This window comes from Dendrobates tinctorius, unplaced genomic scaffold (genome assembly GCF_039654945.1).
Source record: "Dendrobates tinctorius isolate UK_male_01 unplaced genomic scaffold, ASM3965494v1 ptg000147l, whole genome shotgun sequence".
Lineage (NCBI taxonomy): Eukaryota > Metazoa > Chordata > Amphibia > Anura > Dendrobatidae > Dendrobates > Dendrobates tinctorius.
In genome coordinates, this window is record NW_027361814.1 from 19,185,186 (window position 1) to 19,208,458 (window position 23,273).

At 46.6% G+C, this 23,273-nt stretch overlaps 1 protein-coding gene across 2 annotated transcripts in view; it reads left to right on the forward strand.

Moving 5' to 3' along the window:
• Positions 1-23,273, forward strand: part of ADGRA1 (adhesion G protein-coupled receptor A1) — a 1,190,508-nt gene that overhangs the window by 97,538 nt on the left and 1,069,697 nt on the right. The window lies entirely within an intron of this gene.

Here is a 23,273-nt window from a genome sequence, read left to right on the forward strand (position 1 = left end):
TTCTCACTATCCCTGTCCCAGGGGTACTCTTGAAGGTAGAGAGGCCTGGGTCTCAAACCTTACTATGAAAAATGAGGATGAATGAACTCATGGAGATCAACATCCAACACTGCGGAGACACCATCACATGTTTCTCAATGCAGTGATTCTAGAGCAATGCCCCCATCCCTTATGGCAAATATGTAAAAACATGCAAAACACAAGCCGCGGAGACACCATCACATGTTTCTCAATGCAAGCAATGACTAGCCAGGTCTTTCCCCGGGAGGGAACAACCACGGGAAGGGCAGTCTCCAATGAAGGAAACCACCTATGCCAATACATGGAATCCATCCACAGACAGCTGTTTCGGGGTATTGCCCCTCATCAGTGTGGAGTAGGAAACTGGCCAGTAGGAGCAATGCCTAGTAGAAGACTGTGAAAAATGAGGATGAATGAACTCATGGAGATCAACATCCAACACTGCAGAGACACCATCACATGTTTCTCAACGCAGTGACTCTAGAGCGATGCCCCCATCCCTTATGGGAAATATGCAAAAACATGCAAAACACAAGCCGCGGAGACACCATCACATGTTTCTCAACGCAAGCAATGACTAGCCAGGTCTTTCCCTGGGAAGGAACAACCACGAGAAGGGCAGTCTCCAATGAAGGAAACCACCTATGCCAAAACATGGTATCCATCCACAGAAATCTGTTTCGGGGTATTGCCCCTCATCACTGTGAAGTAGGAAACTGGCTAGTAGGAGCAATGCCTAGTAGAAGACTGTGAAAAATGAGGATGAATGAACTCATGGAGATCAACATCCAACACTGCAGAGACACCATCACATGTTTGTCACTGCAGTGATTCTAGAGCAATGCCCCCATCCCTTATGGGAAATATGTAAAAACATGCAAAACACAAGCCGCAGAGACACCATCTCGTGTTTCTCAACGCAAGCAATTACTAGCCAGGTCTTTCCCCGGGAAGGACATTAGATTAGTGTCTGCACCGAAACCTATATGTCATGATGTGCTAGTCTGAAGTAAAGGAGAGGGGTCCCTGAAGTTGGCCCTGGAGCTGGAGTTCTCACTATCCCTGTCCCAGGGGTACTCTTGAAGGTAGAGAGGCCTGGGTCTCAAACCTTACTATGCTCCTGAATGCACACTGAACAAATTATTCCCCTCTAACCAGGGAGGTATAGGACACACATGGAACAGATAGCCCAAACCAGACAGACAGGGGAATGAAAGGAAACTGTAATCACACAAATACACTCAAGAAAACAGCAAAGTGGAAAACCAGAGAACAGTAGGAGCAACCAATCAAATGGGAGAGAATAAAGAAATACACACACAAAACCACACAGATAACTCCTAGAATAAACACCAACTGACTGTAACAAACACCAAGGGTAATCAGCAACCGCACAATGACAGGATCACCAAAGACCTCTTGGACAGAGACCACAAGATTGCCAGATCAAATCCTGAGGCATGACACTTATGTCAATCTGTTGGGTTTTTTTTATCTAGTTTTAGGCAAATGGACAGGTATGCAGGAGTTTCTAATAGTGATCTGAATATGATTATGTATGCTCTCTCATCTCCTACTAAACACAAGGCTTTTACCTCTGAGGGTCTTTTTACAGTGGAGCTACCCACCTTCAAATCAAACCTGTTGCATTGTTGAGTGCTTTGCTTCGACTTATTTGTGTGGGATGGAAGGTGGTGTTCTCTCGTGCTGCACCATACTTTTAAGCTGACTCATAAATACAACGCCTTACTGCCACTTTTTGTAGCTGCATTCTTCACCTTTAGGTTTCTGTATGCTTGGAGGAACAAACAGTACAGATAACTGAACAATAATGTAACAGTGACCCTGTAAGACATATCCAATTTCCACAGATACTTTATGTTTTTGTACACCTATTTTTGCTTTCTGAATAAAACACTAACACAAGAAATAACTGGCTATTCTGAAAGACTACTGATAAGGTATTAGGTGATTTCCTCTGAGAGTTTTGCCCTCTGGTTATAGTGATGTTATATATATTGTTCACTGAGATTTCCAATAAATCCACGACCCACGCTCCATGCAAAACAAATCTGCGGCTCCAAAACCAAATTATTTGTCACAAGATGAAATAGCTTGTTACAGTTGTGGGAGAACTTGTTTTCATACCGTTAACATCTTAGCAACCAGTCTATTTTAGGCCTTAAAGGGAATATGTCAGCAGGTTTTTGCTTCCCCAACTGAGAGGAGCACAATGTAGGGGCAGAGACCCTGATTCCACCGATGTATAATTATTTGATGCAGTTTCATAAACTCCCCGTTTTCTCTGCTGCAGAGATAACCGTTCTCTGAATGCTGAGCTCCGCATTACCCCACCAACACCTCTGATTGGCAGATTTCTGTGTACACTGTGCATAGGCAGAAGCTGCCAATCAGTGGTGGGGGCGTGGTTTTACAAAGCTCATGAATATGGAGGACTACCTAACAGCAGAATTACTAGTCCTTTAGTGATACCCTCCTGCTGACAAAGCAGTGATTTTTAGAATCATAGAATCGTAGAGTTGGAAGGGACCTCCTGGGCCATCTGGTCCAACCCCCTGCTCAAAGCAGGATTCGCTAAATCATCCCAGTCAGATGTCTGTCCAGCCTCTGTTTGAAGGAGAACTCACCACTTCTCGTGGCAGCCTGTTCCACTCATTGATCACTCTAACTGTCAAAAAGATTTTTCTAATATCTAATCTGTGTCTCCTCCCCTTCAGTTTCATCCCATTGCTTCTAGTCTTTCCTTGCGCAAATGAGAATAAAGTTGATCCTTCTACAATGTGACAGCCCTTTAGATATTTGTAGACAGCTATTAAGTCTCCTCTCAGTCTTCTCTTTTGCAAACTAAACATTCCCAAATCCTGCAACCTTTCCTCATAAGACAGGGTTTGCAGACCGGTCACCATTCTGGTCCCTCTTTTCTGAACTTGCTCCAGTTTGTTGATGTCTTTTTTAAAATGTGGTGCCCAATCATTTCTCGTTTTGTTTTTTGTTTTTTTGTAGGTAGTAGAATTTTTTTTTGTCATTTTGATTGGTATGTGGTTAAAGCTTTGTTGTGTAGTATATAATTTATACCATAATTTTATCCCATGGATTGATAAGACCCATTTTTTTAAAAAAAAACATGCAAATCTGTTCTTCCTTTGCTGCATTAACAAGGCTATGAGATTTTTATTTTACCATAAAGAAAGTTGTTTTGGGGCTCATTTTTTGCAGGATGAGTGGACCGTTTTATTATAATCATTTTAAGGTACACTTTTTATTACATTTATTGAGAAGCTGACTACAAAAACAAAGCAATTACTGTATGTTGAGGTTTTTTTTTCCACTTTCTACAAATCACTTTCTTTTCCTTTTTTATTTTAAACGCCTTCTGGGAATTTGAGCAAATGATCAGAGGCTCTCCATCAGATTTTTTATTTTATTTTGTTTTTCATTTTAGCTTCAACTTGGTTAACTGTTCACAATAACAGTATTTTTTTTTGCCCAAACAACACATCGCATTCCCATTGTATTGCAGTTTATTATACCTGTCATTTTAAGGCCTCATTCAGATGTCCGTTTTTTTCTTGCATGTGTAAAGAATGGATCGATTTCACTGTTTGCTCAGTGTGTCAATTTTTGCTGACAGTGTTTTTATTATTATTAGTGGACAACCCCTTCTCAATCATTATGTCCGCCACCCCCTTATAAAATAATAGCAGCTACAGTGGCATGTGAAAGTTTGGGCACCACTGGTCAAAATTACTGTTATTGTGAACAGTTAACTAAGATGAAGATGAAATGAAAAATTAAAAAAAAACTGATGGAGGTTAGTAAAAATTCTAGCAAACAGTCAGGATGCATCTAATATGACATCAGTGCAATGATTTTCAAGGACCGATTGATTTAAATGAGTTTTTTTTTCCAAGGATCAGATGAAAAATGGACACATCTCCATTTTTTTCCAGATACTTGGTAGTCAAAAAATATCCCCATAGATAGACCATTTGTCAGGAACACCGCACTGAACTTGCTCACTGAGCCAGTGTGCGTGTCCCGAGTAAAGCGAACTGTGCTCAAAGATACCTGTGGAGCGGGCAGCAGCCGAGTAGGTGTATACTTCAGAACAGCAGGACCTGAAGCACGTGACTGCTGGGGGCGTGGCCTAAACTCCAGAGAGCTAGGAGCTGCAAGAGAACTCCTAGCAGGGTAACTGCAAGACAAAGTTACCAAGGGGCATAGACAGGGAGAATAGTCAGGACGTAGCCAATGACTCATACACAGAGATAGCTGCAAGGTACCAGAGGGGTGAGCAGTGAGTAGTCAGATCACAGGCAATGAGCCATACACAAAGAGGGTAGCGCAGTACAGAATCAACAGGCAAACTCACAACGGGGAACAGAACCGGGTAAGAACCATATAAACAAGCTATAACAATGAACAGGCACAGGCACACGGAGGTCACCACACTCGGCCAAAGGCAAAAGTATAACTGACAGGGATTGGAGCTTCCCAGGGGTTTAAAAAGCTCTCCCAGAACCAAAGAGAGGCCACAATCATTAACCCCTGACGTGCAGCTCAAAACCTGCACTGGGATCATGACACCATTATGGGTACAAGTTCTATGAGCAGCATGACCACTGTTTGCACACCACCATTCGCACACTCCTTACATTTTCGCGTATGGCACCCATTGCATATCCACATTAGGTCTTTATAGATGAAAGTCTCTCCATGTTTCGAGAATTGGGTCTCACCCGACTCAACATATTTGCTTAGTTGTTTCAGAAACTTCAACAACGATGGTTTGACAAATGATGGTCAAATAGCCGCCATTTTTCTTGTAGGTGGGGGCCCTTATCAGACATTTACTGTATGTGCCATAAATGTCTCCAGTGGGAATACCTCTTTGTAGAAATACTCTACTGCCGAAATAAAACCATGCTTTTGTTAAAAAGCGTTGGATAATAAGAGCATTTGAATAATCTGTTCTCTTTCCCATCTCGGCATTGTTTTCCTTTTTTGAAATATGAGAAAGCATGTCGCTCAGATTAATGTGTTTATTTAGAATTTGGACATTTATTTGAACAGCGTTTTCACAAATAATAAAGAACTGCGGCCCATATTAAGCAGAGAGAGAACATGAACAATCGTTCCTTGGCGGTTTGTTCAATACGTTATCAAGAAACAAGCAGATCAAAAATCCTGCTGCCTAAATCGAAGACTCAGGCTTCAGTAATGTTTACTTTTCGGATCGGTAGACTGCAGCTCAGGAAAAAAAAAGAAGTGTAATACATATGCTTATGGCACATACCTCACAGCACACATCTGGATGTACCCTTAATCCAGATATGCATGCTAGCGCATGTGACATTTTGAGTTCCAACACACATTTCTATTCTACCTTATCTTGGCTTGACCATGACAATTGTTTAAATTTGGGCAATAATGACATAACTCGTACTTGAGTATTGCATGGGCCCCAGAGGTACAATCCTTCTCCACAATCTTAATTTATCTCCAGTGAGACAATGTCACGGGTTTATCGTGACAGAGAGGAGTCAGAAGACCCCAGCATCTGATTACTCCTACTCCTGCACTGATTAGAAGCTCTTCACCTTCATATTAGATGGTGCAAGTTTCTTTAACAGTGCAGGGGTTAAACTACTCATTTGAGAGCTCCTGGAAGCGATCTTACATTAAGGCTCTCAGTCGTGCACTGTAAGCCACTTTGATCTCTTATATAAACTGGGCCATGGCTAGCACTCATTGTCAGAGATAGCTTCATTGCTGCATGGTTGGAGATGGTGGATGGTGGTTGTTTGAGAGGGTGGTTGGTGGATTTATCTGAGACTTTTGCTAGGTTTTGGGTTTGTGATAATTCATCTCCTACTTTGGTTTTACCCCATCCAACACTCCCCGTGTCTTCCTCTGTTGTTTGTATAAGTATATTTGTATGTTTAGTATTTTCCTTTATCCCTGTTCGTATTACCTTGTTACTCTGGTTGGTACACTACTACTCCCCGCTTCCCTGGGTGGGGGAAGAGTACAGCCTGAGGGTGGATTCAGGAGCTATGGCAAGGTATGTGGCCCCGACGTCTTCACCATCAGAAATAATTTGGAGAACAGGGCAAGCTAGGGCACCCCTCACGTTAAGGACAGGGAATGAGCTCCTGGTCCTGAGACACCCAACAACAGACTCATGACAAACAATGCCTACCTAGAGTAACACTCAGTTAAACACTGCGTCGGATAAAACCTGAAATGCAAAAATTGTTTTGGGGAAAGGAGTATATGGCTATATAGGGAAAAAAGCAACAGGGATATAAGCGAAACAGGGCTTCTAATTGTCTGTGAACACAACATCTTTTTTAGGTGGATCCCGTCTGGAACCCGCTTGAAAGATCTCTAAAAAACAATATAAAAAGTGAACATAATGCACAGCAATGTCAAAATGACTTATAGCGCATACATTCCACTTTCTGTCATTTCTTTTAACCTCTGCAACCTTTGAAAAATGTGAAACTTCCAAAAGAAGTCATCTGTGCATTCTTCTGAAGCTTCTGCTTGGAAGCTGCCGCAGTTCTAGGATGTATTAAAAGAAGCACAGATTCTAGGTCAGGTGAAGTAATTATCCCCCTCTACTCCTCCTTGGTCAGGCCTCATCTGGAATACTGTGTCCAGTTATGGGCAGCACGTTCTAAAAAAGACATTGAAAAACTGAAGCCAGTTAAGAGAAGAGCTACCAGGATGGTGAGAGGACTGCAAACTATGTCCTACGAGGAATGGTTAAAGAATCTGTGACTGTTTAGCTTGCAAAGAGGAGACTTAATAGCTGTCTACAAATGTCTGAAGGGATGTCACAGTGTATAGGGATCATCATTATTCTCATTTGCACATGCAAACAGTGTAATGAAACTGAAAGGGAGCAGATACAGATTAGATATTAGAAAAAACTTTTTGACAGTGAGGGTAATCAATGAGTGGAACAGGCTGCCAAGAGAGGTGGTATGGTGAGTTCTACTTCAATGGAAGTCTTTAAACAGATAATGGACAGACATTTGTCTTAGATCGTTTAGTGAATCCTGCGCTGCATTGAGCAGGGGGTTGGACACTAACATTCTATGATTCTAAGATTTTATGTATACAATGTACAAAAAAGATGCCGTACACTAAACCAACGCAAAAGACTTCCAAAGTGATGTCTCCAAGTATGCTACAGAAAAAAACTCCCAGAGAAAAGAGAAATGTCCAGTTCAACTAATTCCGTGAGGATCAAATTTTATTCACGCGAATTGTTACATGGAGGATAAAAATCATGATTAAGGGAGCCTAGTCTCCAGAAACGCATTGATATCAGCTTCTGTCATTTATTGCACTGAAGATTTTATCCACCATGTAACAATTCGTGTGATTAAAATTTGATCTTCACGGAATCAGTTGAGCTGGACATTTCTCTTTTCTCTTGATGGTTAAACGCTTGGACACAGCAGGTTCGTGCTCCTGAAGATAGTGCAATGCAATCATGGGTGAGCTGGAACTTTCTACTTTCTAGAAAAAAACATCACCAGCTTGTTCTTGAAATGTCTTCACCTTGGAAAGCTCAGCTGCTACGCCAACATCTAAAAGATGTCTTGTGCACATACTCCAACATGGGAAACTTTGGGGCATTTTTTCATTGACCTTACCTGGGGACAACCACAACTTTCAGGAACGCTGGTAGGCTAGTTCATCCTTGCATTAGTGGAGTGCTCCTATAATCACATGTCTCATGGCCGAAAGTCCCACCACTGAGAACCCAAGCGATCACGAGAATGGTGTCCTACATTTGCAAATGCTTTGTACCACTCAAGGAATTCAATCTTTAAGACTGATGGAGATACTTAGAGGAGTTCTCCACTATCTCTGTCAGTCAGAGAAGGGTTAGGTATAAAATTAATGAACAGATGTGCTACATTCATTCAGTGGGAACTATTGTTCGTATAGTCAGCTATTATTCCGTAATGAGCACTGTCCTCATACATCATTATATTTATCCGTAAAAGTATCGCACCTAGAATATGTATTTTCTCTCCATTCAAGTGGCGGATTATAAATCATGCATACTATCTTGTAATAACCATTTGTGTAATTTATGACAAATCATTAAATATTTCAGTTGAATTTAGAAAAATGAGAAAGCTTTGTGGATAATTGCAGCCTATCTCTAAAATGCCTAAACGGTCTCTCATAGTTTCCAGACTTCCCCTCTAATTAAGAACAACATTTTTTATTCATTTGGAAATAAATGACCCAATTAAATAGAAAGGGAAAAAAAAAAGAAAATTGTAAGTGAGCGACAAAAATGAAAACCCCAGAAATATAGGAAGTGCTCTTGACTTGATATCTATTAGACGACAAGACCCCGGTAGAACTGACCTTGGTTGGACAGCGCTTCTCGTACTGAATATAAATGTTTTGGTAGCGGACAACAAGGAAACAAAAATAAAGAATCCTGGCAAAAAAAAGAACAAAGGAAAGGACACCTTATTTTCAGGTTGATTGTACATTTTAGGAAAGAAGGTACAAGTGAATTAAATGGGTATTGCTATCCTAGGCATTTATGGCGTATCCTCGAGATATGCCATGAATGCCTGAAAAGAAATGGGGAAAATGAAAGGGGGCATTGCTTATGTGAGACATGTAATGACTGACAGTCTGCTCTACTGATCTACATGTCTCACACTGGTAACGTCCCCTTTGATCTAAAATAATCTAAAAAATCTCTGGAAGATCTAAGTCTGGCCTATAGATCTTAACAGCTTATTTACATATTAGGGAAAACGTGGATTTCTCTGAAATATAACATCAGATTGTAGATATCAATGTAATCTTTAATAATAATAATCTTTATTTTTATATAGCGCTAACATTTTCCACAGCGCTTTACAGTTTTGCACACATTATCATCGCTGTCCCCATCGGGTCTAACAATCTAAATTCCCTATCAGTATGTCTTTGGAATGTGGGAGGAAACCGGAGAACCCGGAGGAAACCCAGGCAAACATGGGGAGAACCTACAAACTCCTTGCAGATGTTGTCCTTGGTGGGATTTGAACCTAGGAATATATCCTGCCTTGTTTCTGTTGTTGTGTACGTATTTAAATACGTGTTAATAATTAATTAGAATATATATTGCTTTGACTGACAAAATCTGAACAAATTACCAGAGGGCGAATACGCAAAGGAGCTACAGCTTTTCAAAAAGCCTTCCAAAAATTATCCCTTTTTTGGTAGTAGTTTTTATATTTAGCTGTCCAAAACGTATCCCTATCTTGGAATCAGCACCAGATATGTTTTGGACAATGAAGAAGTAATGCGTTTTTTAAAAAGCTGCACAAAAAAAAATCCCTTTTTTTGAAGTATTTGTTGGTTTATTTACCCTGTATAGGATAGGGTTCCAAGCAAGTGTACGGTACAGCATACAGCACAATGGACAAGCAGGAGATATATGGCTATCCATTGTCCATGACAGCGACTGCAGTCACATAGTATAAAATATGATAGAACAGGCACGTAGATGTCTGTCTTTGTAGGGTCAGGACGATCAACCCTGGCAGCGGCAGTACAGAATAGTTACAGAACGCAATCGTCAGGAAGATGTGTGGCTGTCTATTGGCAGTGGCAGCAACTGCACAGTGTAGAATATGATGGAACAGGCATGAAGATGTCTGGCTGAGTAGGGCCGGAACTAGTAGTACCAGCAGCAGCAGTGCAGTATAGCATAAGATAGTATATTATAGCACAGAACAGAATAAGCAGGGAGATGTGTGACTGTCTATTAGCAGCACCTGGACAGTATAGAATATGATAGGACTGGCAAGGAGATGTCTGGCTGTGTAGGGCCAGTGTTTAGCAGCAGTAGCACAGTACGGATATTACATGATGGACAGGTAAGAGATGTGTGTTTGTGTAGGGAGTTCAGCACTGGCTGCAGTAAAACAGTATATAGCAATATGGACAGGTAGGCAGATGGTAAGGCCAATTCCCACACCCTAGATGATGGCCCGTATTATTTGCCATAGTCTGCTGAAATAGCCAGCTACACTATATCGCTGTGTAATCAATCATTGGCAGCTCTCAATCTCTCATCTCCCATCAATTGAATCTCTGTATCATTCACAGACTACTACAATCATTTTCCTCACTGTTGTAGTTATGCAACACACACTATATATGTACTCTCCCTATATCTACTGCGAAATTATGACCGCTAACATCTTCTCACAATCCAGATTCACCCTAAAATGGCTGCTGCATTACCTGCCTTGGCTTTCATACAGGCTTTGATAGTTCCTCCTGGTTGACTGTGATATACCATATGATGTGACAGCTAAAATGCATTATGTTGAAGGCAGCACAGCTGGATGTGAGGCCTTATGAGCCTTGTGTGGCTGATTTGTTTTTTATGATTCTCGCAAATCAAACTGCAAATTCTTGGAATTTGCCCTATCCAACAAATTTCCTAAAAGTGGACATGACTTGCATTGAATCAATTTGCTTATCTCTAATTAATACATTTTGTACATTTGTAGATTAAGTGTACAGTGATGATTAAAATATACTTAAAAGGGTTATCCAAGCCTATGATATACAGTGATGATTAAAATATACTTAAAAGGGTTGTCCAAGCCTATGATATGGATGACCTATCCTTTGGTTGGGTCATCAATATAAGATCAGTGGGGGTTCGACATCTATTTTCAGCGGTGTCATTGGCTGAATATACCCAGTGAACAGAGTTGGGACATCACAATGATGTTGTGGTGGCCATTGTTGAGAACTGTAGATCAGCTCAGCTGTGTTGCTCTGGCTGTGTTCACATCTGTTAACAACCGGAGCTGACAACAGCCGATCTGTGGGGGAACCAGGTTCTGGATCACCACCGATCGGATATCAATGAAATGGACAATCCCTTTAAAACAGTAAACCCATTTAACCTCTTGAAACCTGGATTCTTCAGTTTGGAGAGAGCTGTCTTTTAGGACATCTCAAAGATCCTCTTTTTGGTAAAATCTCACTTTCCAAATACTGTATGTGCAAAGTTTTGTTCAGATTCCTTTTGGGTATTTATGTTAGAAAACAAGTACAAATTCTGGAAAAAGAAAAGACGCATGGACCGTAGCTGCATAAATAATTAATCAGAAAATGCACAGAATAAATATTTGGCTGAATGCTTGACATAAATATTGACTTTTGCCATAAGTATGCCATACGAGACATTAAAAAGCCTGTGACTGGCATCACTATACTCATTGATGGTTATGTCAGCACACAAACAAGTGTTGCATAGACAGGCATCCCCTTGAGAAAACGGTGTCGGAACACGCGAAACGCCTGTTGGGGTCCTGCCATCCGGCTCTTGGTCCTCGGTCCCTCTCCTACGCCTAATGGCCATTATATGATTACGCTGATTGTCTACTATGGACCTGTTATGGATTCGGATAGGGCTGACCAGGGTGTATCAACTGATATCTCTGCACGTGTTTTTGCTCTAGTCCTCATGGAGGCTGATATTTATTCATGCCTTACTCCCCATGATGTATGACCTTGTTGTTTGTGCTGTTTTTGCATCTCATCACTTTACTTTAAAGGGAATCTGTCACCTAATTTTTGGCCTATGAGATGCGGCCACCGCAATCCTGTAATGCTGTAGATAAGCCCCCAATGTAACCTGAAAGATAAGAAAAATGAGTTATATTATACTCACCCGGGGGTCCGCTCCGATGGGTGTCGCCGTCCGGCGCCTCCCATCTTCAAGCGATGACGTCCTCCTTCTTACTTCTGCCGCGGCTCCTGCGCAGGCGTACTTTCTCTGCCCTGTTGAGGGCAGAGTACTGAAGTGCGCAGGCGCCGGGAAAGGTCAGAGAGGTCCTCAACAGGGCAGATAAAGTACGCCTGCGCAGGAGCTGCGGCAGAAGTAAGAAGGAGGACGTTATCGCTAGAAGATGGGAGGCGCCGGACTGGCCTGCGACACCCATCGGTTCGGACCGGACCCCTGGTTGAGTATAATCCAACTTGTTTTTCTTGTCTTTCAGGTTACATCGGGGGCTTATCTACAGCTTTACAGAATGCTGTAGATAAGCCCCTGATGGCAGTGGCCACAGCTCATAGGCCAAAAAATAGATGACAGATTCCCTTTAATGTCATTTTAATACTTAAACAAAATTTGTACGTGTTTTTACCAATTTAATCACATACTCCCTATTCGCCCATTTATTCTTGTATTTTGGAGTTGGTTTTTCATTGTAGTCTTGTGTCACCATCCTGGCATCTAGAAAGCAACTGGGATTTCTATATTTATTGAATATAACATAAGTAAATATTTCATCATTCATAGGCATCTTCATTTTGCCGGTACCACACATGGGCACGGCGGCATATGGCTCGTTTTATTATTGTCTAATTACAAAATGCATGATCATGCTCAGCTGGGGAGACGACACCACATGAAATAGGCGACTGTAATATAATTTTTAGGTTTGCTTTGCCAAAGAAAGAAACCACATAGCATGCTTCTCTACTTAACTTCCTAACAAAGGATTCCATATGAGACAATGTACAGAATATTGTAACGATTGTGTGAAATTATACACTGTGTTATGTAAAAATATACACTATATTTTGACAGCGTTCCCTACAGGTGCATATATATATCAGGAAATTATCACTACAGGACTTGGTGTCTTGTGCATCCTAGTCAATGTGTGTTACTGTAAGGAGGTGACCGAGGCCGTCACATGCCTCCCCCTCTTTGGACACTGTCCATATGGATTACGTGCAGTACCTTGTAGTTTACCAATGCTAATATGTTCCTGTAATGTTGCTGTATTGTGTATGTATTTGATATGTACTGTTTATAAGATTAGGGATAGCATAGGGTAATAGCATAGGATTAGAATAGTGGGGGCATAATAGAGATAGGAATAAGAGTCTTAGAGTAGATATAGTCAGCAAAGGGGTTTTCCAGACTGGGAGAAGTTACAGAGTAGTGCAGTGCAGAGCAATAGGATATAGGGAGGCACTTCCTGGAAAGAGTTCAGTGCAGAAGAGATGCAGCAGTGAGTAGAGACCATATGACAGCTGTGGGGATAAGGTTGTTTCGGCACGAAGGGGCCCCAGGCTGAATGTCGTGCAGGCGGTCACCAATTTGAACAGGACCATTCCGAGGAGGATCCGAAGCTTATGGTAGGGACTAGGTGAAGCTGATACGGCGAACCTGTTACCCTTTAATTAAAAGCTGGACTAAGTGAATGGTAGGAACTGGTGGGCCTAAAAGCATGGACAGGACAGGGATTGTCAAGCAAGAGCAGAGATTGTGAAGACAGGACAGAGATTGTCCAACGAGGCAGGGATTGCCAGAAGGTACAGAGGTTGCAGGGGAAAGCTAAAGAAATGTCACTCTATATACACTGTATCGCATTTGTGCTGAAAGCCCTACTGTTAAGTAAAATTAACCTGTTAAGAATGGACACTCTCTCCGGTGATGTTTGTGAGGTCCATGAAGCTGAAGAGGAGACTCTGACAGTAAATGTAGGTGTACTATTGCACACGCTGTACATACAGCAGAAGGGACATTATGTGTCATCTGTGGGGTGCCAAGGTGTGGGAACACTATAGCCTGTTGCCACAACTACCACCCTGGCCTCCTTATATTACTATAGATCCAGTATATATTGACACACATTATACATACACAAACATACACTAAATGTGCACACATCGCTGAAAATTGCACTAACTTTTTATGTAGGATAGCAGGGTACCATAAAAGAGGTATTCTGATGAGACTGATTAGTCATCCTTCTCCACCCCTCCAACCCAAACAAGATGATGCAAAATGTTACAAGTGTGAGCAGGTTGCGGGATGCAGTGATGGACAGGAGGAAGAGCAAGGGTTAACAGTTTTTACTATGAACGGATTTGTACTCCATGCAGAGAGAAGTATGGTAAATAGGGGTAAGGCAGGGTATAGGTATGCAAAAGGAGGGTATAATGCAGGTAGAAAGGAGAGCAACAAACAGTTCTTAAACATATAACTTATCCGGTCCAGGAGACTCGCAGAGTGGATTGTCCACGAGCAATAGATGGCGCTAACAACAATCAGCATACAGTAAGTCCGCCGTAGTGCTTCAGACGTGGATGAGCAGAGTCCTGAGGGAGCGGCGAGTCCTTGCTTTCTGTCGCGGGTTCTGGGGAAGCAGGGTCGGCAGAGGAATAAAGTTCAGTGTCTGGCCGGAGCTTAACGTGGCATAACTGGTATGGACTGGTGTTTCAGGGTACAATTCCACACAGCGAGCCAGTCTTTTTTAGGCGGCAAGCATGTGGCACTTACAAGCCCGGAGTCTCTGTCACTTTGCCTTTCTGGGGGCAGTGGACGCTCAGCACATTCTCTTTCACAGTCTCTGGCAAGGCTAGCGTGAATGCTGCAGTATGGGCCGGCACTTCTCCGATGCCCAGGGGACGGAGCACATCCTTCTCTCTGCTGTGCGCTGTCTCTTCCCACCAAATCTGACCGTTCTGCATGGGCTCTCACCTATGTAACCTAGCCCCGCCTCCTGCCAACAAGTGCAAAGGTCGGTCTGGGTCTCTAAGCTTTCCCCCAAGCAAACAGAGGAGACGGCCCCAACAGTTCCGGACCCGGTGTAAAAGAGGTAGCCCTGGCCCGGTCCTTCTTCTTGTACATGCACATCACTCAGGATATGAGGCCGATACATTTTGTAATCCTAGATATTGTAAAACAGGTATTGGTACTTTTTGCAGTGTGGAGAGGTGCCAAGTCCTGCTAGAGAATGACATCTTCATCTCCAAAAAGCTTGTAAGCAGAGGGAGGCATGAAGTGCTCTAAAATTTCCTGGTAGGCGGCTGTGCTGACTTTGGTCTTGATAAAACACAGTGGACCTACACCAGCAGATGACATGGCTCCCCAAACCATCACTGATTGTAGAAACTTCACACTAGACCTCAAGCAGCTTGTCTCTGCTCTTCCTCCAGACTCTGGGACCTTGATTTCCAAGGTCTAGTGTGAAGTTTCCACAATCAGTGATGGTTTGGGGAGCCATGTCATCTGCTGGTGTAGGTCCACTGTGTTTTATTAAGAGACCAAAGTCAGCGCAGCCGTCTACCAGGAAATTTTAGAGCACTTCATGCTTCCCTCTGCTGACAAGCTTTTTGGAGATGGAAATTTCATTCTCCAGCAGGACTTGGCACCTGTCCAGTGGCGGATTATAATGAGGTCAATTTGGGCAGTTGCCCCGGGCCCAGTGGGGTTAAGGGGCCCACAGCCCAGGCCAGTAAATTGCCCCATTATAATCCGCCACCGCGCAGGGCCGGATTATAGGCAGGGCAGGCGGGGCTTCAGCCCCGGGGCCCCCACCACAAGAGCTTCTAAGGGGGCCCCCACCACATTCCTGCTGGCTGCTGCAATGGCACTCCATCTTCTCCCCACCTAAAAGTGAGTGACCGTGGGGGCGGCATTATGTGCTCTGCTACCAGCAGCATCTACAAGTAGCGTGAACGCTGGTGCTGCTGGTAGCGTGCAAAGGCTTGTGATGAGATCACAGGAGGTAAGGTGTCAGGGCCCCCAATCATGTGACCCCTGTCTCCTCCCCTCCTGTGACCTCATCACAGGTCCTGTGCGCACAGCACAGAGCACTGAGAGCAGCCATGTACGTGGAGTGCGGCTCTGCGGGTGGAGGTTGGTGCTGGAGGCTCCATTATTCTCTATGTGGAGTGCGGCTCTGCGGGTGGAGGTCGGTGCTGGAGGCCCCATTATTCTCTATGTGGAGTGCGGCTCTGTGGGTGGAGGTCGGTGCTGGAGGCTCCATTATTCTCTATGTGGAGTGCGGCTCTGTGGGTGGAGGTCGGTGCTGGAGGCTCCATTATTCTCTATGTGGAGTGCGGCTCTGTGGGTGGAGGTCGGTGCTGGAGGCTCCATTATTCTCTATGTGGAGTGGGGCTCTGCGGGTGGAGGTCGGTGCTGGAGGCTCCATTATTCTCCATGTGGAGTGCGGCTCTGCGGGTGGAGGTCGGTGCTGGAGGCTCCATTATTCTCTATGTGGAGTGCGGCTCTGCGGGTGGAGGTCGGTGCTGGAGGCTCCATTATTCTCTATGTGGAGTGCGGCTCTGCGGGTGGAGGTCGGTGCTGGAGGCTCCATTATTCTCTATGTGGAGTGTGGCTCTGCGGGTGGAGGTCGGTGCTGGAGGCTCCATTATTCTCTATGTGGAGTGCGGCTCTGCGGGTGGAGGTCGGTGCTGGAGGCTCCATTATTCTCTATGTGGAGTGCGGCTCTGTGGGTGGAGGTCGGTGCTGGAGGCTCCATTATTCTCTATGTGGAGTGGGGCTCTGCGGGTGGAGGGGTCGGTGCTGGAGGCCCCATTATTCTCTATGTGGAGTGCGGCTCTGCGGGTGGAGGTCAGTGCTAGAGGCCCCATTATTCTCTATGTGGAGTGCGGCTCTGCGGGTGGAGGTCAGTGCTGGAGGCTCCATTATTCTCTATGTGGAGTGCGGCTCTGCGGGTGGAGGTCGGTGCTGGAGGCCCCATTATTCTCTATGTGGAGTGCGGCTCTGCGGGTGGAGGTCGGTGCCGGAGGCCCCATTATTCTCTATGTGGAGTGCGGCTCTGCGGGTGGAGGTCGGTGCCGGAGGCTCCATTATTCTCTATGTGGAGTGCGGCTCTGCGGGTGGAGGTCGGTGTCGGAGGCTCCATTATTCTCTATGTGGAGTGCGGCTCTGTGGGTGGAGGTCGGTGCTGGAGGCTCCATTATTCTCTATGTGGAGTGGGGCTCTGCGGGTGGAGGTCGGTGCTGGAGGCCCCATTATTCTCTATGTGGAGTGCGGCTCTGCGGGTGGAGGTCAGTGCTAGAGGCCCCATTATTCTCTATGTGGAGTGCGGCTCTGCGGGTGGAGGTCAGTGCTGGAGGCTCCATTATTCTCTATGTGGAGTGCGGCTCTGCGGGTGGAGGTTGGTGCTGGAGGCCCCATTATTCTCTATGTGGAGTGCGGCACTGCGGGTGGAGGTCGGTGCCGGAGGCCCCATTATTCTCTATGTGGAGTGCGGCTCTGCGGGTGGAGGTCGGTGCCGGAGGCTCCATTATTCTCTATGTGGAGTGCGGCTCTGCGGGTGGAGGTCGGTGTCGGAGGCTCCATTATTCTCTATGTGGAGTGCGGCTCTGCGGGTGGAGGTCGGTGCTGGAGGCTCCATTATTCTCTATGTGGAGTGCGGCTCTGCGGGTGGAGGTCGGTGCTAGAGGCCCCATTATTCTCTATGTGGAGTGCGGCTCTGCGGGTGGAGGTCGGTGCCGGAGGCTCCATTATTCTCTATGTGGAGTGCGGCTCTGCGGGTGGAGGTCGGTGCTGGAGGCTCCATTATTCTCTATGTGGAGTGCGGCTCTGCAGGTGGAGGTCGGTGCTGGAGGCTCCATTATTCTCTATGTGGAGTGCGGCTCTGCGGGTGGAGGTCGGTGCTGGAGGCTCCATTATTCTCTATGTGGAGTGCGGCTCTGCGGGTGGAGGTCGGTGCTGGAGGCTCCATTATTCTCTATGTGGAGTGCGGCTCTGCGGGTGGAGGTCGGTGCTGGAGGCTCCATTATTCTCTATGTGGAGTGCGGGTGGAGGTCGGTGCTGGAGGCCCCATTATTCTCTATGTGGAGTGCGGCTCTGCGGGTGGAGGTAGGTGCTGGAGGCTCCATTATTCTCTATGTGGAGTGCGGGTGGAGGTCGGTGCTGGAGGCCCCATTATTCTCTATGTGGAGTGCGGCTCTGCGGGTGGAGGTCAGTGCTGGAGGCTCCATTATTCTCTATGTGGAGTGAGGCTCTGCGGGTGGAGGTCGGTGCTGGAGGCTCCATTATTCTCTATGTGGAGTGGGGCTCTGCGGGTGGAGGTCGGTGCTCGAGGCTCCATTATTCTCTATGTGGAGTGGGGCTCTGCGGGTGGAGTTCGGTGCTGGAGGCCCCATTATTCTCTATGTGGAGTGCGGCTCTGCAGGTGGAGGTCGGTGCTGGAGGCTCCATTATTCTCTATGTGGAGTGCGGCTCTGCGGGTGGAGGTCGGTGTCGGAGGCTCCATTATTCTCTATGTGGAGTGGGGCTCTGCGGGTGGAGGTCGGTGCTGGAGGCCCCATTATTCTCTATGTGGAGTGCGGCTCTGCGGGTGGAGGTCGGTGCTGGAGGCTCCATTATTCTCTATGTGGAGTGCGGCTCTGCGGGTGGAGGTCGGTGCTGGAGGCCCCATTATTCTCTATGTGGAGTGCAGCTCTGCGGGTGGAGGTCGGTGCTGGAGGCTCCATTATTCTCTATGTGGAGTGCGGGTGGAGGTCGGTGGTGGAGGCCCCATTATTCTCTATGTGGAGTGCGGCTCTGCGGGTGGAGGTCAGTGCTGGAGGCTCCATTATTCTCTATGTGGAGTGAGGCTCTGCGGGTGGAGGTCGGTGCTGGAGGCTCCATTATTCTCTATGTGGAGTGGGGCTCTGCGGGTGGAGGTCGGTGCTGGAGGCTCCATTATTCTCTATGTGGAGTGGGGCTCTGCGGGTGGAGGTCGGTGCTGGAGGCTCCATTATTCTCTATGTGGAGTGCGGCTCTGTGGGTGAAGGTCGGTGCCGGAGACTCCATTATTCTCTATGTGGAGTGAGGCTCTGCGGGTGGAGGTCGGTGCTGGAGGCTCCATTATTCTCTATGTGGAGTGGGGCTCTGCGGGTGGAGGTCGGTGCTGGAGGCTCCATTATTCTCTATGTGGAGTGCAGCTCTGTGGGTGGAGGTCGGGGCTGGAGGCTCCATTATTCTCTATGTGGAGTGGGGCTCTGCGGGTTGAGGTCGGGGCTGGAGGCTCCATTATTCTCTTTGGAGTGCGGCTCTGCGGGTGGAGGTCGGGGCTGGAGGCTCCATTATTCTCTATGTGGAGTGCGGGTGGAGGTCGGGGCTGGAGGCTCCATTATTATCTATGTGGAGTGCTGCTCTGCGGATGGAGGTCGGTGCTGGAGGCTCCATTATTCTCTATGTGGAGTGTGGCTCTGCGGGTGGAGGTCAGTGCTGGAGGCTCCATTATTCTCTATGTGGAGTGAGGCTCTGCGGGTGGAGGTCGGTGCTGGAGGCTCCATTATTCTCTATGTGGAGTGGGGCTCTGCGGTTGGAGGTCGGTGCTGGAGGCTCCATTATTCTCTATGTGGAGTGGGGCTCTGCGGGTGGAGGTCGGTGCTGGAGGCTCCATTATTCTCTATGTGGAGTGCGGCTCTGTGGGTGAAGGTCGGTGCCGGAGACTCCATTATTCTCTATGTGGAGTGCGGCTCTGTGGGTGGAGGTCGGTGCTGGAGGCTCCATTATTCTCTATGTGGAGTGGGGCTCTGCGGGTGGAGGTCGGTGCTGGAGGCTCCATTATTCTCTATGTGGAGTGCGGCTCTGTGGGTGGAGGTCGGGGCTGGAGGCTCCATTATTCTCTATGTGGAGTGGGGCTCTGCGGGTGGAGGTCGGGGCTGGAGGCTCCATTATTCTCTGTGGAGTGCGGCTCTGCGGGTGGAGGTCGGGGCTGGAGGCTCCATTATTCTCTATGTGGAGTGCGGGTGGAGGTCGGGGCTGGAGGCTCCATTATTATCTATGTGGAGTGCGGCTCTGCGGATGGAGGTCGGTGCTGGAGGCCCCATTATTCTCTATGTGGAGTGCGGCTCTGCGGGTGGAGGTCAGTGCTGGAGGCTCCATTATTCTCTATGTGGAGTGGGGCTCTGCAGGTGGAGTTCGGTGCTGGAGGCCCCATTATTCTCTATGAGGAGTGCGGCTCTGCGGGTGGAGGTCGGTGCTGGAGGCTCCATTATTCTCTATGTGGAGTGGGGCTCTGCAGGTGGAGTTCGGTGCTGGAGGCCCCATTATTCTCTATGTGGAGTGCAGCTCTGCGGGTGGAGGTCAGTGCTGGAGGCTCCATTATTCTCTATGTGGAGTGCGGCTCTGCGGGTGGAGGTCGGTGCTGGAGGCTCCATTATTCTCTGTGGAGTGCGGCTCTGCGGGTGGAGGTCGGGGCTGGAGGCTCCATTATTCTCTGTGGAGTGCGGCTCTGCGGGTGGAGGTCGGTGCTGGAGGCCCCATTATTCTCTATGTGGAGTGCGGCTCTGCGGGTGGAGGTCGGTGCTGGAGGCTCCATTATTCTCTATGTGGAGTGCGGCTCTGTGGGTGGAGGTCGGTGCTGGAGGCTCCATTATTCTCTATGTGGAGTGGGGCTCTGCGGGTGGAGGTCGGTGCTGGAGGCTCCATTATTCTCTATGTGGAGTGCGGCTCTGCGGGTGGAGTTCGGTGTCGGAGGCTCCATTATTCTCTATGTGGAGTGCGGCTCTGCGGGTGGAGGTCGGTGCTGGAGGCTCCATTATTCTCTATGTGGAGTGCGGCTCTGCGGGTGGAGGTCGGTGCTGGAGGCCCCATTATTCTCTATGTGGAGTGCGGCTCTGCGGGTGGAGGTCAGTGCTAGAGGCCCCATTATTCTCTATGTGGAGTGCGGCTCTGCGGGTGGAGGTCAGTGCTGGAGGCTCCATTATTCTCTATGTGGAGTGCGGCTCTGCGGGTGGAGGTCGGTGCTGGAGGCCCCATTATTCTCTATGTGGAGTGCGGCTCTGCGGGTGGAGGTCGGTGCCGGAGGCCCCATTATTCTCTATGTGGAGTGCGGCTCTGCGGGTGGAGGTCGGTGCTGGAGGCTCCATTATTCTCTATGTGGAGTGCGGCTCTGCGGGTGGAGGTCGGTGTCGGAGGCTCCATTATTCTCTATGTGGAGTGCGGCTCTTCGGGTGGAGGTCGGTGCTGGAGGCTCCATTATTCTCTATGTGGAGTGCGGCTCTGCGGGTGGAGGTCGATGCTGGAGGCTCCATTATTCTCTATGTGGAGTGTGGCTCTGCGGGTGGAGGTCGGTGCTGGAGGCTCCATTATTCTCTATGTGGAGTGTGGCTCTGCGGGTGGAGGTCGGTGCTGGAGGCTCCATTATTCTCTATGTGGAGTGGGGCTCTGCAGGTGGAGGTCGGTGCTGGAGGCCCCATTATTCTCTAAGTAGAGTGTGGCTCTACGATTCGTGACCCCCGTCACGTGACGAGGGGGGCCCACAGAGTCTGAACTGCCCCGGGCCCTGGCTACCCTTAATCCACCCCTGCACCTGTCCACACTGCCAAAAGTACCAATACCTGGTTCAAAAACAGCAGTATCACTGTGATTGATTGGCAAGCAAACTCACCTGACCTTAACCCCATAGAGAATCTATGAGGTATTGTCAAGAGGAAGATGAGAGACACCAGACCCAACAATGCAGACAAGGTGAAGGCTGCTATCAAAGCAACCTGGGCTTCCATAACCCCTCAGCAGTGCCACAGGCTGATCACCACCATGACACGCCGCATTGATGCAGTAATTGATGCAAAAGGAGCAAGTATTGAGTGCATTTACTAAACATACATTTCAGTAGGCCAACATTTTGGATTTTAAAATCATTTTTTCAAGCTGGTGTTATAAGGTATTCTAATTTACTGAGATAATGACTTTTGGGTTTTCATTGGCTGCAAGCCATAATCATCAACATTAAGGGTATGTGCACACGCTGCGGATTGGGGTGCGGATTTGGCCGTGCGGATTTTGTAAAAGCTGAAGATAAATCTGCAGGTCAAAAGACCTGCGGTTTTGCCCTGCGGTTTTTCATTTCCACAACGGAGGAGATGGCAAACTGCTGTGGAATCCGCAGAAAGAATTGACATGTCAATTCTTTCTGCGGTTTAGAAACCGCAGGAAAACCGCGCTGAAAATCTGCACCGTCTGCACTGCGGTTTTTAATATCCATAGGATATTATGGTACTGTACACCGCAGCTTTTGCTGCGGGTCCGCAGCGGCCAAATCCGCTGCGGAGCCGCAGCAGAATCCGCAGCGTGTGCACACACCCTAACAGAAATAAACACTTGAAATAGATCACTCTGTTTATAATGACTCTATATAATATGAGTTTAATGTTTTGTTTTGAAGAACTGTGTGTGTGTGTGTGTGTGTGTGTGTGTGTGTGTGTGTGTGTGTGTGTGTGTGTGTGTGTGTGTATATATATATATATTATTTATTTTTTTTTAAAACACATTAATCCCTTTTTCTTTTCCAACAGTTTATTGGGTTTTTAAATTTAAAGTGTAGGGAGGGACGGAGAAGGAAGGGCAGGGAGGGGGGGAAGGAACGAGGAAAGAGGGAAGGAAAGGGGAAGGAGAACTCAAAACAGAACATACATAACAAAACATATAGTTAAAGGCTAGCAACATTTTAGCCTGAAAAACAAGGGAATCATCCCTTGACAAATAGCAGTATCATAAAGTCATAAAGATACACGGATCAGAAGAGACAGTGAAACGACATAACATATCATAGGCCTAAAATCTGGTTATTAGATCTATTTAGACTAGTGAGGGTGGAAAGGCCTGGTCCCACCTAGACCATTTCTGGTAAAACTTACCGAAACTATTATTAGATAAAGCAAATTTAAGTTCCAGTGCTCTGTGTTGAGAGAGTAATTTGATTATGAAACTAGAATTGGGTAAGGTGGGGCTTTTCCAATGAAAGGCAATACAGTTCTTAGCCACCATACAAATGTGTAGGACAATAGATTGCAGAGTTCTATCTAAGCATTTGGTATCCAGAGAAAGTAAGGCCAATTGAGGTGATAGAGTAAATGTAAAACCTGTGAGTTTAGAAATAATGGTAGAGGAAATCTCAGACCAGAAAGCCATCACTGTAGGACAGCTCCAGAAGACATGTAACAGGTCCCCCCTGAAACCGCATGTTCTCCAGCAAAGTGGAGAATTTGAAGAGTTCATATGAGCCAATCTAGATGGTGTGTAGTACCATCTGGAGCACACTTTGAAGTGCGACTCCAGAAGGGGCATAGAAATTGTGGCATTAATCCCTTTTTCTATTTGGCTTATTGTGCAGCTTCTCGGATTGTACATAAAGTCTCTCTCTGCTTGCATCGATCAGAATAGGTGTCACAACCCCTTTATTATTTTCACTGCATAATCTTATGACAATAAACGCAGCCATCCTGGGACTAAGATTCTTCATACTGCTGACCCTTTGGATCCCAATATACATATATGGCCCATAGTAAAAATACGATATTAATGGGCGATCTTAGGAAACCTCATAAAGAGACAATGTCAGTACTTTTGTAGCTTTTTTTTATTGGAGTTATTGGTTAACTTTGTATTAAATGATCATATT